Source organism: Sminthopsis crassicaudata, chromosome 1, assembly GCF_048593235.1.
Source record: "Sminthopsis crassicaudata isolate SCR6 chromosome 1, ASM4859323v1, whole genome shotgun sequence".
Taxonomy (NCBI): domain Eukaryota; kingdom Metazoa; phylum Chordata; class Mammalia; order Dasyuromorphia; family Dasyuridae; genus Sminthopsis; species Sminthopsis crassicaudata.
Genome location: NC_133617.1, coordinates 464,467,794 through 464,486,931, shown reverse-complemented (window position 1 = coordinate 464,486,931; position 19,138 = coordinate 464,467,794). Strand labels below are relative to the sequence as shown.

Sequence of the window (19,138 nt, the reverse complement as noted above, 5' to 3'; positions counted from 1 at the left end):
AAAAATGTGTGCTTTACTGAATTTAAAGTTCATCAGTTCTTGCTCTGATAGCATTTTTCATCATGGCTTTTTTGGGATTTTGCCTTGATTTCTGCCTTGATCAGAATTCACAGTTGGTCATTCTTACAGTACTATTATGTACTATACACTACAATGTTCTGGTTCTGCTCACTTTATTTTGTATCAGTTTACATGTCTTCCCAGGTTTTTTCAATCCATTCTACACACTCCATCAGAATCATATACCACAACTTGTTTAGTCATTTCCCAATTGATGGGCATCCCTTCTATTTCCAATTCTTTCTCACCACAAGAAGAGCTATTATCAATATTTTGACACAAATAGATCATTTTTTCTCTTTTCTTTCATCTTTTGGGTATACAGACCTAGAGTTGTATTGCTGAGTCAAAAGGTATGATTAGAGTTACAGCCCTATAGACTTAGTTCCAAACTGTTCTCCAGATGGTTGGATCAGTTCACTACTGTATCAACAATACATTGGTATCCCAATCTTACATATTTATATATGTAACAGGATTTGGCACATGCCCAGACTCCTGTTTCGTACTTACCTATATATGTAATCAAGGTTTAGTGCCTTCCCAGACCAGTGTTTAAATGCACACACAGAGACAGAGAAAGAGAGATCTAACCCAATCCCTTCATTTTATAGATAAGGAAACTGAAACCCAGAGAAGTTGTACTCACATTTATATAGCTCACACTTATATATACTTACAAAATTATAGCACCGTGATTATATACTATTCCATTTAATCCTTATAACAACAACTAGTATAACATAGTGGAAGAGAATCGCGGTTATAGAGACAGACAACTATGGATTCAGATTTTACTCACTATACTTTACAAATCTAGGCTGCTGCCATCTTATCTTTAAATACACCTTGAGGACCATTGGGCCTTCCTCTTCTTCCTGCTTCATTGTTTCCCAACCTTGGCACTTCTTTACCTTTCCAAATGCACTAAAGCTAAGCTCATGAATAGTATTTATAACTAGGAACTTTCTGTCTCTAGATTTTCTCCAAGTAGAGCTTTGTGAGAGAAAAGCTTTCTCACTTTTTCTATTTGCATTTCCAGAGCTTAATACATAGCAAATGCTTATTGAGTACTTTTTCATTCATTTATTCAATTTATTGTAAATGCCAGGGTATGCTGGACCTTGCTCCTGATAATGATAAGAGTTTCAATGTGAAAATTTATACCTTGGAAATCAGTAAATACTACAAATTAGGACTTGATTTATTATTTAGTTGACTGTCTGTAAACTTTAAAAAGTGATAGAGAAAATGTTAATACAGACTAAATTTTAAAATACATATGTCATTTATATATATATATGTATGAATGCTTACGTGTATGCACACGTGTATATACCAATATACATACATGCAGATATGTATATATGTAATATATGTTTTTGTGTTGTGTATTTATGCTGATGTTTTAATATTTCTCTGCATGTCCTTATACAAATGAGACACTGAACAAGCCTTTAAACCTCCCTTGGTTTCCCTTTCCTCATGTGGAAAATCTGAGGCTTGAAATAGTCTCTGGTTGGGGCAGCTAGGTGGTGCAGTGGATAGAGCACCAGCCTTGAGTTCAGGAGGACCCAAGTTCAAATCTGGTCTCAGACACTTAACACTTCCTAGTTGTGTGACCCTGGGCAAGTCACTTAACCCCAGCCTCAGGAAAAAAAAAAAAAAAAAAGAAAGAAAGAAAAAAAGAAATAGTCTCTGGTCATCTCTAAATCTAAATCTAAAAGGAACCCTACATGAAACTGCAACCATTTTTGCTTTTTTGCATGTGAAGACACTATGGGATATTCAATGATTTAAGGTCCCCCAAAAGAGAAAATGGCAAAGACAGGCCTGAACCAGCCTTCTAGGGTCCCATGAGCAATTCTCAAAGTGTCAGCTGAGAGAGACTTTAGGATTATCTACAGTAATCCCCTCATTTTATAGATGAAGACACCTAAGCCTTTTCTATTACATTGTACTTCCTGGAAGTGACTCTATAAGAAATTCAAATGTATTAATTATCTAAATGAAAGGAACAAAACACAAGTTCTATCAGAGACATGTTAGATATTTTTGTCAACTCTTTCCAGTTTTTCTTTGCAAATAACATTATTAATATCTTGCTTTAAGAAAACACAGGACATATAAGTCCAAATTGATGAAACAGATCAATTAGAGAATTACCAAAAATTGGTTGAATTGCTTTAAATATATTTTCTCTGATGCATTTAAATCAAAATAATAGAATTATTAATCATTTTCAGTTGTGCCTGACTCTTGTGACCTCTTTTGGGGTTCTCTTGGAAAAGATATTGGAATGGTTTGCCATTTCCTTCTGCAGCTCATTTTAAAGATGAAGAAATTGAGGTAAACAGAATTCAGTGACTTATCTAGTATCATACAGCTAGGATGTGTCTGAGGCCAGATTTGAATATTGGTCTTCAGCCAGCCCATCTAGCTGCCCATATGGAATTATGAAAAATATAGCATATTTAGAGTTAGTCCAATCTCCTTATACAAAGAGAAGAGCAAGTCTACAAGCTAAATAACTTGAAAGGTCACAAAGCCTGTTAGTGGCAGAGCCGTGTAAGGAACCCAGATCTCTGATTCCAAGTCAAGTACTAATTACGTAATATGTATGTGAGTGTATGTGTTTATATACCAGTAATTTCTGCACAAAGGATAGAAAAACAGAGAGATTGGAACAAATATTTAGCTCCACTGGCAATTAGAAATCAACTGGAATTTAATATAACAAATTTTCTTTTCTTTCTTTTTTTTTCAATTTTGATGGGGTAGCGGGAAAGAGAAAAGGATATGCTTAAATGAACAAATTAAAATGTTAAAAAGAAAATACAGTAAATGGGAAATTTAAATTATAACATCTAATGGCCTTTTATAATGAAATCAAAAGGAAAATATAAGTCACATTATAAAATTCAGGTTATAAACAACTTTTCATGAACCTAGCTATTATTTACTTGTGAGGTAGCAGCTAAGTGGCTCAATGCCCTGTAGTCAGGAACTATGCCATTCTGGGCAAGTCACTTAATCCTGTTTACCTCACTTTCCTCATCTATAAAATAAGCTAGAGAAGGAAAAGGCAAATCATTGCGGTATCTTTGCCAAAAACATCCCAGATGGGATCCTGAAGCCAGACATGACTAAAATGACTCAACAGTAACAAAAGGTATGTTGACAACTTTAATTTTGTCTTTCTCAACTTTGCAAATAAAATGTGGATATCAAAGTCTCTAAATGGTATCACATGTTAAGATGGTTATATCATTGTCAAAAGACAAGCTTACTATTACACTGTTGGTAGAGTTGTGAATTGGCAGTTTTGCAATCCAGTTTGGAATTATACTAAGAAAGTAACTAAAATGACCTAGAGATTCCATTACAGGATATCAAGAATGTCAAAGAAAGTGAAATCTCATATGCACCAAATATTTGCTACATCGCTTCTTATAGTATCAAGGAACTGAAATAAGAGAAATGCTCATTGTTTGGGAAATGGTTAAACAAAATGTATAAGAATATATTACTGGACCATAAGGAACTATGAATATAAACTATAAGAAGTACAGTATATGACCTAAATCAAAGTGAAGTAAGTAGAAACAGGAAAATAGTAAATACAATGACTAGAAGGACATAAATGAGGAAAAAAAAAAACAAGTGAAATTGAAGAATATGAAACTATAATTGATGAGATTAGATTTAGGGAACCAAAATGATGAGATTAGGATTCTTGGTGGTCAGGGAGTTAGAAGATGAGGTTAGTGGCAGGTTCAGGGTTCAGGGAACCAAATGAAGAGGTTTGGCTCCCCTAAATCCCCTTTAAGATTTGATGAAAGACAGGAAGTTGTGGAAACTGCCTTTTGGTGGTTCAGAAGTCCTTCATAAAGTAATTTATGAACCTGAAAAGCTAGACTGATAAAAAGAGGTTTATTATTGGCATTGGGAAATCAGCCTTTGCTATGCATGAATAGAAAGGCTAAATTCCTTAGTGGCAGAAAAATAAAGTTTCTAGTAGAGAAATCCTGACAGAGAGATATAAAGTCTCATTAGGGAAATAAGTGAGGATAAAGAGAGGGTAACGCTGAAAGAGAATATCATTTCAGTGGGTAGAGATTGCTGCTATACCAGGGATGGCATATCAGGTGTTCTGCAAGGACTGAGCGTAAAATTGCCGTTTTTATAAGGAAATCTGAGAAGTTTCAATCAAATGAGATTCCCTCAAAGCTGTCACTGACCCCAGGTCTAGATGAGACCACTTACTGGGAGTGATTTTGAGCCAACAATAGGGGTCACTCTAAATCTAGATGTCCAGCTAAATGAGATTACTTCAACTAGTCCCACCAAGATAAACCACTTTATCTTAGTTCCCTGGGATGGGTCTCAGAAGCAGGGTTCACGGAGAATTTCTCCTTGAAGAGAAATTTCAGAGTTTCTGGGTCCCCTCATTATAATGATCAATTAGAAGAAGAAAGAAGAAAAATATACCTTCCTCCCTTCTTTGCATATACTGTCAGACTCAGCTGAAAAGATGACTAGTTTTGCTGAATTCCTTTGCTGAATCCTTTCTTGCTTTTTTTTTTTTTTAATTGATACAAGGGATAACTGTCTGGGGAAGGAAAAGGGAGAAAAATACTGAGAAATGAAGATGATGTCAATAATTTTAATAGTTATGCCATATGATTTGTCACAGGAACAAAAAGTCCCTTCTTTGGGAAAGTTAAAGATAATTCCAGAACAAGAAACATTTTTTAGGGACCACAGTTTTTTCATTGGATACACATTTTGATAATTTTGTATTGAAGGTCAATGGGGGGAAAAGTATTGAATTTACAGGATTCAAGATAATAATATCTATTTTAATATGATACATTAGCATAATTTTCTAAGTTTCTCCATTATCCACTAGGAAATAACTCTAAATTCTGCTGTAAGGATACTTCCTATTGAGTGGATTATTGAAGCAAAATTTATATTTAATTTTTAAAAAATTATTTACTGAGCTCCACACAGTTTAACCATGCTTACAATGCTTTTGTGATATATACATACATATATATATATGTATGCTTTTGTGGTAATGATTTTACATATATATATGTGTGTGTGTGTGTATATATATATATATATATATTTTTTTTTTTTTAAGCTGGAACTATAATTTCATAGGTATAAGTACCGTCTCAGTAAAGAATTTTCTTTCTCAGCACAGACTTCTTTGCAATTTATAGTTTCAGAGTTATCTATGACCCTGAGAGATTAAGTAACTTGCTTAAGGTCACACATTCAGGATAACCAGAGGAGGAATGTGAGTGAGGTCTAGGTATGGAATATTGTATTTATTGTCACTTGTATTGATGTAGTGCTTTTTTTTTTTTAATACTCAAGTACATATTTATTAATGATTAGACAAATATATACGATGGGTGGCAGAAGTTAATGTCCTATAATAGCTTCTAACATGCATAACTAACAATTAACTTTATGATAATATCTGTGTAAATACAAATATTCTATTGCTATTAACATTAACATGAAAATGATTATTGTTTTTTGGAGGGGAAAAGTAGAATATTTGAACTTCTGATTTCATTTCTGTGGAGAAATCTCAGGGTGGAAATACTTTGCACTGATGCAGATTGGCATCTTATGTGAAACTCTGAATTTTAGATCATTGCTTGGGGTTTTGAGTAGATATGACTTTTCCAAGGTCATATAGCCAAAATTTGTAAGGGATAGGACTAGAACTCAGGTCTTCTTGGCCATGAGGTCATCCTTCTATTCACTATGGATTAGTTCATTTTATTGCTCTGGTGTTTCTCTTTATAAAAACCAACCAACCAAACAACAACAATAACAAAAACCAAAAGCAACAAAGACAAAACCCTAAATGTATAGGCTTATATCATGATTAGAGGTGAATGTCTCTGTTTTCTTTTTTTTTTTTTTTTTGACAGTATATATGCATGAGTAATTTTTTTTGTAACATTATCCCTTGTATTCATTTTTCCAGATTTTCCCCTCCCTTCCTCTATTCCCTCCCGTAGATGACAGGCAATCTCATACATTTTACATGTGTTACAGTATAACCTAGATATAATATATGTGTGTAAATCCAATTTTCTTGTTGCACGTTAAGTAATCTGGGTAGATAGAGCTAATATTTTGATGTAGTGTTTTTTTTGGGTAGGGAAAGAGGGAGTTATGTTTCAAGAAATGAAGATGGCATTACAAATGAGTTTTTTTTAAAAAGAGATTGAAAATGGTGTCAATCAACCATCGGTCTTGATGGTAACCAACTTTGCAAAAAAGTATCTTCATTCACATTCACATTCACATAAAGAATTAGGTAGAATTTTACACCTGGAAGTCCTACTCATACTTGAAAAGAGGAAGAACGTTCATTTTCTCAAATTTTCTCCAAGTCCAAGCATAGTCATCAGAGCACAGTGTTCAGTTTTAGGTTTTTGCTGTTTCCATTTCCATTTATAGGCTATATTTAGCCATTCCTGAATCAATGGAATTGTTTTGTTTTTTTGTTTTTTGGGGGGTTTTTTTGGTTACCATAAAAAGTTCTGTTGTGGATATTTTGATAAATTCTTTCTTTTTTTATTTGATCCTTTTGGGGTATATACATAGCAGCAGGATATTTGGATAAAAGGGTCTGGCTATTTCACTCTTTTTTAGTTTTTTTGAATAATTCCAAATTGCTTTACAAAATAGTTACAATTCATGGTTCCATCAACAATGTCTTACATTGCTTCTCTTCCCAAAGCCCCTCCAACACTGACTATAATTTGCTATGTATAAAGTAAAACTTAGAATTCTTTTCATTTGCATTCTTTTGTTATTAGTCCTTTGGAGTATTTTTCATATAGTTATTAGAAGTCTGCAGTTCTTAAAAGAGGTTACTCTTTTCCGGGTAAATTGAAGCATTCTGAACACATCTTAAAAGAAATGCCCTATATTATTTCTCCAACTGATTAAGACAAACAGGTTTAGTGACTTGCCAGGGTTCACAAGTAGTAAGTGTTTGAGATCAAATTTGAATTCAGGTTTAAGCCACTTGGTCACTTCTTAAATATCTATATATCTACATGATATCACAAAGAGAAGGCAATAAATTTTATATCAGCTACATTACTCGATGTATCTTTCCTTCCCAGAGAGATATCACTTATGACAAAGAATTAAAAAAAAAAAAAAAAGAGAGACAATCTCCCTATTTCTAATAATGGTATCATCATTCTCTATTTGTAAAGAATTGAAACCTAGAAATCAATTTGACTTTTTCTTTTCCCTTCTCCCCATTCACATCCAATCCTATTTAATTGTTTCTTCAAAATGTCACTTAATTTATTTGCAGCAGCTGGTGATGTAGCAGAGAGATCTCTAAGCCTTCACTGAGTGAAAATTCTGTCTCAGAAATTTTCTAGCTGTATGACTGAGCAAATCAGTTAACCTCTGTCTAACTCAGTCTGGGAATCATAATAGCACCCTTCTTGCAATGTTTTAAGTCTCAAACAAGTAAATATTTATAAAATAAAAAAAATTTAAAGCACTTGGCACAGTGCCTGCCACAGGGTAAGTGCTCTATAAAGGCTTACTCTCTTTCCTTCCTCTAATTTTTATTTGCATTATCACCACTCTAATTCAAGACTTCACCAATGATCTTCCTGTTATCTATCTCTATCTTTTTTGACTACTGCCAGATTATGGGAACATAACTCTAAAGTGGGAGAGAATTCAGAGACTATTTAATCCAATCCCTCATCAATTCAAGATGAGAAAATTGAAGCCCAGAGAGACTGTCTTGCCCAAGCATGCACAGTCAGTAAATCAAGTGAGTTGGGATTTTTATCCAGGATTTCTGACTCCAAATACAACAAACACCCTTTTCACTAATTCACCATTTTTATGCCATCATGGAGTTCAAAACGTTTGGTATTTCCTTATTGCTTCCTTAATCTGAAATTCAAGGCCCTGTTATACATATTCTAATTTCAACCTACTTTTCCAGTCCTATTTCCTGCTACTTCCTATCTTTCTTAACTTTCTCTATCCCTTTCCAATCAAACATGTGTACTATATCCCAACAGTAGTAGGATATGCTTAGTAAATATTTATTATTTGGTTGATTGGAAATGTATCATTTTCCCTGATTTGACAAATAGAGTAATGAGGAAAGCAGCCAACAGTAAAATAAATAAACCATAAGGCTGTGAGCATTTAGTATCAAAGCAGGAGCAACTCCATATATCAGGTATCTCTGAACATGCAACTAATATTCCACATATGCCAAAAAGATAAAAGCTGCAAGTAGCCTTTCTCAAGAATTACTAAGCATGGCTAATTTGAGCTAGAGGATCCTAACAAATATCTTCCATCTTCCAAGTGTGTGAGAAATTCATGTGGGCTAGTCATAGAAATTTGAGTATTCTTGTGGTAGTTCTAGGGAAAATTAAAGGGAGGCCTAAAGAATTCCAAACCACTTTTTAAAAAATTCTACAAGTTTACTGTCCATTTAAAAACCTCCCACCTGATGCTCTCTCCACTTCTTTTATCCCGCCCTTCACTAAGTCTCCCCAGATCAGAAACTAGTCCAGATTGAAAAATGAATCTTCTAATAAAGCTGAAGTCTCTTTCTCAAGACTGCCAGGGTTCAGACTCTATGATATTCTGTGGACATCCAAGGGTTTGGGTTGAATATTGGGAATTCCTCACAGTTTTGTTCTGCCATGGTTGACACATATTACAGGCACTATCTCCCTGCCAATGCCACCATTTATTTTTCTGAATGTTTCTAGCTAGCTGTGTATGTTATCACAGGCATTATTTGGGGGGGTTGGGACTATACCAGAAAGCCAATGAAATTCTGTGATTTTGTGTATAAACAAAAAGCAATTTCATTGCTCTTTGTTACTAAAAGTCATCCATCAAACCATTCAACCAAGAGACATGATAGGCATTTGACTTACAGACTGTTGTGTCATCTGGCACCTAGTTGGCACAGTAAGTGTTAGAAAGTTCAAATCCTCTCTCAGATCTCTGCTAGCTTAAGTTAAATAACTTAATCATTTAACCTCTCTCATGTTATGGGCCAGAACTCTGAACTTGAAGTTCAGAGCAATAGTAGAGAAGAGAAACAGAGCAAAGTCAGGCAATAGTAGAGAGGAGAAACAGAGATATTAAGGCACTCCTCCAAAAACAAAAGAAAGGGGGAACCACAGGTAACCCTAGAGAACTTCTAAATATAGCACTTTGTACCATTAATTTTTTAATTTTTGATAAAGATGCACTGGTTGTGGCAGACAGGTTTTATAGCCCAACAGAAGGGCAGTATCCAGTGTGAGCAGCTCCACTATTTTTAGATAATCACCAGGTGATATGGAGAGACCCAGAAAGTGGTGAATGGAAGGGACCAGATAGGTTAACTGCTTTTGGGGAGAGGGTTTGCTTGTATCTCTACAGATGAAGAAGGAATCAGATGGGTGCCAGTGAGCCGTATTTGCCTTGTCCATCGGAGAGAGACAGAAAAAAGAGAAAAACCTTGAAAAAAAGGAAAAGACCTAAGAAACATCTGACACTGAAAGAGCATTGTCACAGAACTTTAAAACCAGCAGGAATCATTGGATTTCCTGAGATAAAAAAGTGTTCATAAGACTGTTATAGAACTTCAGAAAACAATAGGAATCATTGGATTTCCTGAAATAAAAAATTGTTGATGACTGTTGCAGAACTTCAAAACTTGTATGAGTTATTGGATTCCTGGCACATGAAGTAATGGACAATAGATTGGTTTTGGACTATTTCTAGGACTTATGGACATGTATAATTCCTCATATTGATTCATGTTATTTGTCACATCATTACTAGCCTATGTTACTATGTGCTTATATAATTTATGTAATTATATGTAATACCTCCCATATTGCTGGATTTATGTATACTTGTTTTAAGAGTGAGACCTTTTAGAAACCCACTAATCTGATTTGATTTCCCATTTCCTTTGGTGTTTTCATCTCCCTTCCTGAGACATCAGGAAGGGCATGATCACCTCCTTTTATGGTGTTTTCACCCCTTTTTGAGGAATCAGGGAAGGCATGATCACCTCTTTTTTGGGGTTTTCACCTCCTTGAGAAGTCAGGGAGATCATGACCACCTATTTTCTAAAAACAAAAGAAAGCAGGAGATGTTATGGGCCAGAACCCTGAACTTGAAACAAAGGATTCTTACAAGGTTCTAAGTCAGTGGAATTGAGAGAGACAATAGTTATCTAATTTAGCATGGTTCAGTATGATTGATTTAATCCTACAGGGAGATGTTATGAGCCAGAACTTGAAACAAGGTATTAAATGGAATTTAGGAGACAATGGTTAAATCTAGTTTAGCATTGATTTAATCTGACAACAAATAATGATTTCCTAGTGATATAATGATTGGTTTATACTCAGTGTGGGGCATATAAGAAGAAGCTCTCAGGGACAGAACGGACAAGCGCACTAGAAGCTCTTGGAGGCAGAAATAGATTCATTCCGTCTTCCACCTTTGTGGTGGCTGCAGGCTGAAGCACAAACCTTTGGATTTGAAGAGATTCAGAGGGCAGAGAAGGCAAGCAGGAGCTCAAGCTCTTGGAACCAAGGAGAGAGATAAGCTTCCAGAAAAACTAGCTGAGCCCCAAGTGAAAGAGACAAGATTTTGAAGGAGACAATAAAGGATTTGGACTTTAACTCCTGACTTGTACGTGTGGTGATTACTGAACTGAAACAAAGGCTGCCCCCAGAGACTCCAAAAAAACTTCAAAAGAAAACATTACATTTTAGAGAAAACATTACACTCTCAATTATAGTTTCTTCAATTATAAAACAGGGATAATAATAGCACCTGCTTTGCAGGCTTATTAGGAAGATCAAATAAGATAATATAATCTTAAAGTGCTACATGCATGCCATCTATCATTATTATTTTAAAAATAAAATAATCCAGTAAAATAATAAATCATTACCAAAAGAAGAAATGCCAAATGCCACTATGTATTCCTCCTAACCACATTAATGAAAAGATCTTGGTTAATCATATTTTAAAGAGTCAAAGTCTAGAAGTTTAGTCTGTACCATGAACATAATCAACCAATTATGGACCTAGATCAGAATTTTTATTAGTTGTCTAAACTATTTTCATGTAAACATCTCTAAAAAAATCATCCTGACAGTTTAAAAAACCCAAACATATAATGCATTCTTAGTCACACATTGTTGTGAATGCTAATCATCATCTTTGCCAACAATAACTAATAGTCCATATATAACAGAAGGGAAATTTAGTTGATAATAAGAAAATGGCTGTGACAACTAGTAGTGCCCACTTTTGGTGCTCTGGATTGGTTCTACAAACACTAAAATGTCACTAAGATTATGCCTTATCATTCATTCTAGTCTATGAGGCAAGAATTTTCAGTTATTACAGCCCTAAACTTGCTTATCAGTTTATTCATCCATTCTTCATTCAAATATATTTATCAATTATTCCTGAAACACAGATTGAATAATAGAAATGTTTCTCTACTAGAAGGATGAACTGCAGAATATTTTAGAAAATAAATACCAAAATAACAATTTTGAAAATAGCTGAAGCCTGGGCTCTTGATCTTGACCTTTCTGCCCTGAATAGTCTTCCTTTCCAGTCTTATCACAAAGTATTCCACTCACACAATCAAGTTTAAAGAGGTTTTATGTCATCCTCTGTAGAGGATCACAATCATTGGGGAAACTCTGGGTGAGGTTTAAGGCCCTTCAGCCCAGAGGAAACCTGCTAACAATGTCTGGTTGGGCTCCCCACCTCCCCTAAGGGCTCTCGGCCTTCCTGAGAAGTCAGGCTGTGGTGACAATCTGTGTGGAGATTGAAGCAGAGTGATACCAGGTGACAAAATACATAGCAAGTTATTTATGTGGTCCTGCATGCTCAGAGTTGTTTTGTTACATTATAAAAAGGGGAAAACCCTTGAAATAAATGGACTCCATTTTTCCACCATCCTAAGAAGTCCTGTCTCATCACTTTTCCACTAGGAAGGTACATTTTAATCACCCTGGTGTGAGGGCTCTAGAAAGCAATGGTATGTTTTGTCACCCCAACTTGGAGGCTCTAAAAAGCAGGACACAACAATCCTACAAAGTCATTCCATCCTTTTCCACTCTTTTCAACCCTTACTCCCTCACAATATATTGCATTCCTGGAAATCCCTTTTTTTAAAACATATGATTGTTGACATCTCTGCCATAATTCAGGCCAAGTTCCAATGCTACTTTCTCTATGAATCTATCTGGATATCCCTCCAGTCAGAAGTGTTTTGCATTCATACAATTCCATAGCATTTTTTTTTCTTCCATAATAAGTTTCCTGATTTCATTTGGATTCCATTTTGATGTTTTTTTTTATCTCCTCTGTCTCTACTAAATGATAAATATTTGAGAACAAAAATAATGCCATCAGCCATCAATAAACATTTATTAATACCTACTATGTGTCAGGCAGGAGCAGCTAGATGGTGCAGTGGTTAAAGCATCAGACCTATTGTCAGAAAGACCTAAGTTCAAATCCAGCCTCGGACACTTACTACCTGTGTGACTCTGGGCAAGTCACTTAACCCCTATTCAAATCAGTTTCTCAACTGCAAAATGGGAACACACTGGAAAAGGAAACAGCAAATCATTGCAGTGTCTTTGCCAAGAAAACCCCATGGATAAAGTCAATGGGGTTGCTTAAAGCCAGATTATACTGGATCACAATAATAACAAATGCCAGACACGATGCTAAGTACTAGGAATACAAAAAAAATTAATAGTTCCCTACTCCCAAAGACTTCACAGCTTAATAGAAAAGAAAACATGCAAAAAAACTATATCCAAATATGATTAAGAGATAAAAGGGAAAATTAAGAGAAGGAAGGCTCTAGTAAGGAGAATCTGAAAAAACTTTTTTATTGAAAGTGGGATTTGTACTTTTCATTCTAGTGTAATATGCCATTCATAACTGTACTGAATGAACAGGATGAATATGGGACCCATTATTTCATTAGTTCAGGGAATTTCCAGGTGGGATAACCTCATTACTAAGGCAGGTAGTCATTTATATATAGTTAGAGTTGCCTCAAGACCAGCTTCTTAAATTGTGGTTCACAAATGCATATGGGGTCTTATAACTGATTGTGAGGATTATGATTGATAAATGTTTGATTTGTATACCTATTTTATATAACCTATTTATATATAAAAATTTCTCAGATCAAAAGGGATTGCAAATAGAAAAAGTTTAAGAAGCCCTGGCTTAAAGTGCTTATATATTAAAGGTTTTGGCCAAGGTCACAAAGGCAATATATGTCTAAGGCAGGGCTTGACCTCAAGTCTTCCTACCTTCAAGAGCCAGATTTCATTCACTTTGCTATGCCAGTTCTTTAAATGAATGAAGAGTGAATGAAATTACAAAAAATAATAATAATAATAGAGTGATTGACAAGTCCTGACTGAGATCCAGACATACAGCTTTGATAAAATTAAGTGATTAGCGTGTATATATATGTACATGTGTGTATATATGTATATGTATATACACACACATAAATATTTACATGTATATATATGTGTGTATATAACTGATATGTTGATAATATATTAACATATATTGACTATAGATATATGTTCTATATACACATTCATTAGCATGCATATACATACACATACATATATATATTCCACTTTACTACATATAAAAACCACACTCATTAATACAGATTCAAGTAAACTATGTGGCTCTGCAATAAAGCAAAGCAAATATGGAAAATTCAAAAATAAAACAAAACAAGGGTCACAGAAATTGATTTATAGATGTGGTTTCAAATCAGCCAATTGAATCTGTTTCAGAACTGGTATATTATCCTATTATCCTGTGGCAAATGAGAGCCAGGCACAGTGTAGGCTTGAGTAGGCTGTAACACATTAGCAATAAAGAACTGAGCAAGTGAAGTGGCATAAAATCTGTTACTAAAAATTTGTAACTGGATAAGATGAGCATTCATAAAATGTCAAAAGAATTAGAATGAAGTCCTTAAATTATTGTTTGGACCCCCTTATCAAGGATTTAGAGGAGGACGTGGACAAGTTTCCCAGGATGAGAGAATAAAAGTGGATCACAATTTGCATTTTTGGAGAAAGTACTTACATCAATGAAATCACAAATCAAGTAAAGTTGTTGATATATAAAATAAATCACCTGGGGCTATTTCTTTTTGAGTAATAGGCTAACTCCAATTTCAATCTAGAGTTTGAATCATACAAATCAACACTCTAACATACATTTGTACTGTCTTTTATTATTATCAAACAATTTTATAGGTGTAAATCTTTGTCCATAATTAAATTATAAGTTTTTTTGTGTCCCCTCTGTCTTCTGCAGCCACTAGTAGAATCTGGTTGTGCATTGGTTTGTTGTTAATGTTGTTTAGTCATTTTCAACTGTGTCCAACTTTTGTGATCTTATTTGAAGTTTTCTTGGCAAAGATATTGAAATGGTTTGCCATTTCCTTCTCCAGCTCATTTTACAGATAAGGAAACTGAGGTAAACCGAGTAAATTGATCTGGCTGGGGTTACACAGCTAGAAAGTATCTGAAACTAAATTTGAACTCAAGAAGATGAGTCTTCCTGACTCCAGGCAGGTACAGTATTCTATCCATTGATCCATCTAGCTGCTTAATAACACTGATACTTGATATTCTTTTGTTTAATTCCTATGAGTATTATGGATTAGGATTCAGGAGACCCAGGTTCTGATCCCTAATCTGTCCTTTCATTGTTGTCTGATCTCTGACAAGTCTCTTTGTCTCTCTCAAATCAGTTTCTTCATTTATAAAGAAGATATAAATGATATTATTTAGTGATATTACTAATAGTAATATTGAATGATAACTATACTACTTATACTTTTGTATAAGTAGTAGTTACTACTATTGTTATCTCAATCTCATCTTTTTCCAAGGAGTTCAGATAGAAACTTTCCCTGGGATAAATTACTATCATATTATTATTTTATATATAACATTCTGTGTTATGTTGCATAGGTAGATAACTCCTTTTAAAACTCAAGCCAAAGTATTAGGAATCTAATCTAAGTTCATCTTTTATAGGCTCAATAAAAGGATCATTTAAACTGCAGTAGCAGATAGGATGATGGAGATGATATGCACCTCATGCTGTTCTCTCATGGATTTGACAAGCCTGTGTGTATTATGAAATTCTATTCCAAATATATTATCAGTATTTGATAAGAAAATGTTTACTAAAAACACTGTTCTTCAGCATTTGTTATTATCATGTCTGAATGTTAATGTGTAGCATTTCCATCAGTTATAATGCTACAGTTTTATCTGTTGAATTCTCAAGGATATTGGGGGTTTATATTAGTAGTATAAGGATTTGTCATCTATTATTTTATGAAAAATATAAGATTCTGATATATTATTTCAGCCACCAGGTCACAGTTTACTAGATATTTGATAGGAAATAAATTTGTGTAACATGTAGTGATGTACTAAACAAATTCTATTATTTCCTACCATAATCCCTTTTGATTAATATTTGCACTCTTTAAGGCTAAACTTATTCTAATTTCTGGTGGTAATGACCTGATTTTAGATTGCCATCATATCGTCAATGTTGTTGTATGGAAAAAATAGAATTGTTCTCCAAGTTCTTTTACATAAAGTAACCTAATACTCTTGTGCTATTTCTTAATGACAAAAGGAATGGTTTCTGAGAAATCTGGGAAGACTTGTATGAACTAATATAAAATGAAGTCAGTGGAGCCAAGAGGAGAATTTATCAGATAACAACAATATTATGAAGTAAATAACTCTGAAAGACTTAAGAATTCTGATCAGTGAAATGAACAACTATGATTCCAAAGGATTAGTAACAAAACATGCTATACACCTCCTGACAAAGAGTATACACATTTATGTGTATGTGTGTATATATCTCTCCCCCATCTAATTCCTCTGTGATAATTCTTTCTCTTGTAGCTCATCATGTATAGCATAGTTACTACTTCTGGCTTTTCCTAGATAGTTTTATTTTTAAGCATACTCAGCTTTACCCCAATCTTTCTTTTGGATCACTCAATCACTAGTGTCAATTTTAGACATATGATTTACATTTCTGTGTATAAAATATAAAAAAATTATCTTTATTGAGTCTCTTAAAATTAGTCTTTGATGTTGGCTCTTATGTGTTAAATTTTCTATTGAGTTCAGGTTTGTTTGAGACAAAACCCTGAACATCTTACAGTTTGTTGAATGTCCATTTTTTTCATTCAATATTTTACTTAATTTTACTGGATACAATATTTTTTTTTACCACAACTCTAGTTCTTTTTATTGTTAATTATATAATTTTCCAGTCTTTTGTAGCTACTGATAAATCCTGTGCATTTCTTATTGTAGTTCCAGCACATTTACATTGGGGTTGTTTGTTGTCATTGCTGTTGTTGCTTGTAAAATTTTCTCTTTGATCTGGAGATTTCAATATTTAGCAATGATATTTATGTTTTCCTTCCTTGATTTCTTTGAAATGGTGATCAGTAGTTTTTTTTTTCTATTTCTACTTTCTCCTCTTGTTCTATCACTTCAAGACAATTTTCTTTGATTACTTTTTGCATGTGTCAAGATTCTTTTTTTGTCACAGTTTTCAGTTAATTTAATTATTCTTATGCTTTCTCTTCTTGATCTGTTCTCCAGATCTGTTGTTTTTCTTATGTTTCATATTCTAATCTATTTTTTCACTCTTTATATTTAGTATTGTTATTTCATGGTATCTTGTAATTTCACTAGCTTCCCCTTATCCAACTCTAATTTTCATAGTTATTTTCTACTGTAAGACTGGATCTCTTTTTCTAGTTAATTGATTTTCTTTTCATAATTTTCTTGTTTTTGCTGAATTGATCTAATTTTTTTAGTGTTTCCTCAATCTCTCTAATCTGATTTTTTAAAAGTCTTTTTTTGAGTTATTCTATAAATTCTTTTTGAGCCTGTAGCTGTTTAACATTACTCTTACTTTGGGAAAGGTGAGGATTTTTTTGTTTGTTTGTTGTTTGTTTGTTTTACTTTGATATCATCCTCTGAGTCTTCCCTGTTTCCATAGTAAATTTCTATGGTTGATTTATTTTTCCTTTGCCTGTTCATTTTTTAAAATGAGAACTTATTAGTGTAACCACCTCTAATCCTAGGGAGGAGGGATGGTATTTCAGGCTTGACTTCAGCTTTTCCCTCTGACCTGGAACCACATACAAAAAAACTCCACACTCATGCAAGTGCTCACAGTCAATAGTTGGTTCCTTCTTGCCCAGGGCCTGCACAGTCAGGCCCTGGTGTCCCTTATCAGCAATAATTCTTTAGGTTCTTCTCAACTTAGACCCCCAACTCTCCACACTGTCTGGGAGATGAAAATTCCTGTGGGAACTGAGGCTACCACAGAATGCAACTAGTCCCAGGCTCTCAGCTTGCTGTTTCTGTGGAGTTAGCCTGGAAATATTTACCTCCATCCTGGGGTCTTTCTTAGGGTTGTCCAAGAAGAAGCCCTGCATTGGTCCAAGTCTTCTTTGTTTTTCAAGGGTCTGTGTTAACCCTGAGGTGAAATTTTATTTTCTTTGTGGGGAAAATCTGGAGAGTTTGGAATTTTCTGACCTGATTCACCATCTTCCCGGAATTCTCCCCAATTTTTGTTGATTGAAAGAAAACTTTAATTAAAAAAAAAAGAAATCATTGTTTTCATCTTGATTATAGGGAGTCCAAACAGAAACAATCCTATATATATGAATAATATCCATATATATATATATATAACATATATATAACATATATATATATATAACATATGTATATTCTTTTTTTTATATTTCATTTTCTGCCATCTATTGCACATGTGAACAACTGAAATAACTATTTTTTATAACTGAATAAAGATATTGAGATGCAAATTCATCTCGATGTAGGCTAACTTAAAGCATTTACTATTACTATTCTGTACCTGTGATTCCAAGAGATTCTACTCAAATATCTGTTCCTGAGAGGAGAGGGGGGAGTTATTACATAGCCACTAGACAATGGTCTTGAAAAACAATGAATAACATTATACTCTAAAACTGGAAAAAATGCAAATGTCATTCTCATTTTTGAAGAAGGAAAAAAGATTATAAGCAGTGCAGCTTAATATTATAATGTGGAAGAAATTTTTTTATGGTGCAGATTGATGAATTCAGTCATTTTGGGAACTCCTAGATTAGAAACTTGGGCAATTCATTTGTAATTTGTGTTTTAAAGAGTTACTATGAGGGAGGGTTGGTTATATAGCCAATAACTTTCATCAGAAGCTAGGCTGAATTCAGGTATATCTCCCTGATATACAGCCAGACAGCCCTCTAGTCACTATCACCATCAAACTCATTATTATTTGTTCCTAATTTTATTTGAGAGAAATTTAAGGTGAAAAGTTATTATTTTAAAGCTTCTACCATCTTACTGAATGTCTTAGGTTAGGCCATACGTGGATAAATCTTTACTTTAGAATCACTTTTGCATTTAATTATATCCAACACAAAAGCTAATTTTTTTTCTTCATCCAGTATCTCAATAGTTGGCAATAAGAATAAAGGAGATTTTATTGTAATTACCATGAGAAAATAGGGGGAAGGTGGTAATTTGCCAGAAAGCACATCCTCCAGAGTAATTTATTAACCAAGGCAACAGTGCTAATGAGGTTATTAATACAAAAAAAGTCCACTTCCCCTTAAGGCAACAGAAAGGGAAAGAAATTACTTTCTGACTTTTTGCAAATTATTCTCAAGTCTTACATGAATTTTACTCATTTTAATGACTGTTGATTAACTGTATGGTTCCTTCAGATCATATTCATTGGAAAGGCTCAATTAGAGAAGGAAGAAAAAATTTCCATTTCATGCAGGAACATTCATTGTTAACAAATATATATCTAAAAATGGAAACAGACAGGATCACAGCATTTCAGATGCCAA

At 33.9% G+C, this 19,138-nt stretch overlaps 1 protein-coding gene across 2 annotated transcripts in view; it reads right to left on the bottom strand.

Annotated features, from left to right (window-relative positions):
* The window catches only part of SUSD1 (sushi domain containing 1), a 292,834-nt gene that overhangs the window by 164,755 nt on the left and 108,941 nt on the right, over positions 1 to 19,138 (bottom strand). The window lies entirely within an intron of this gene.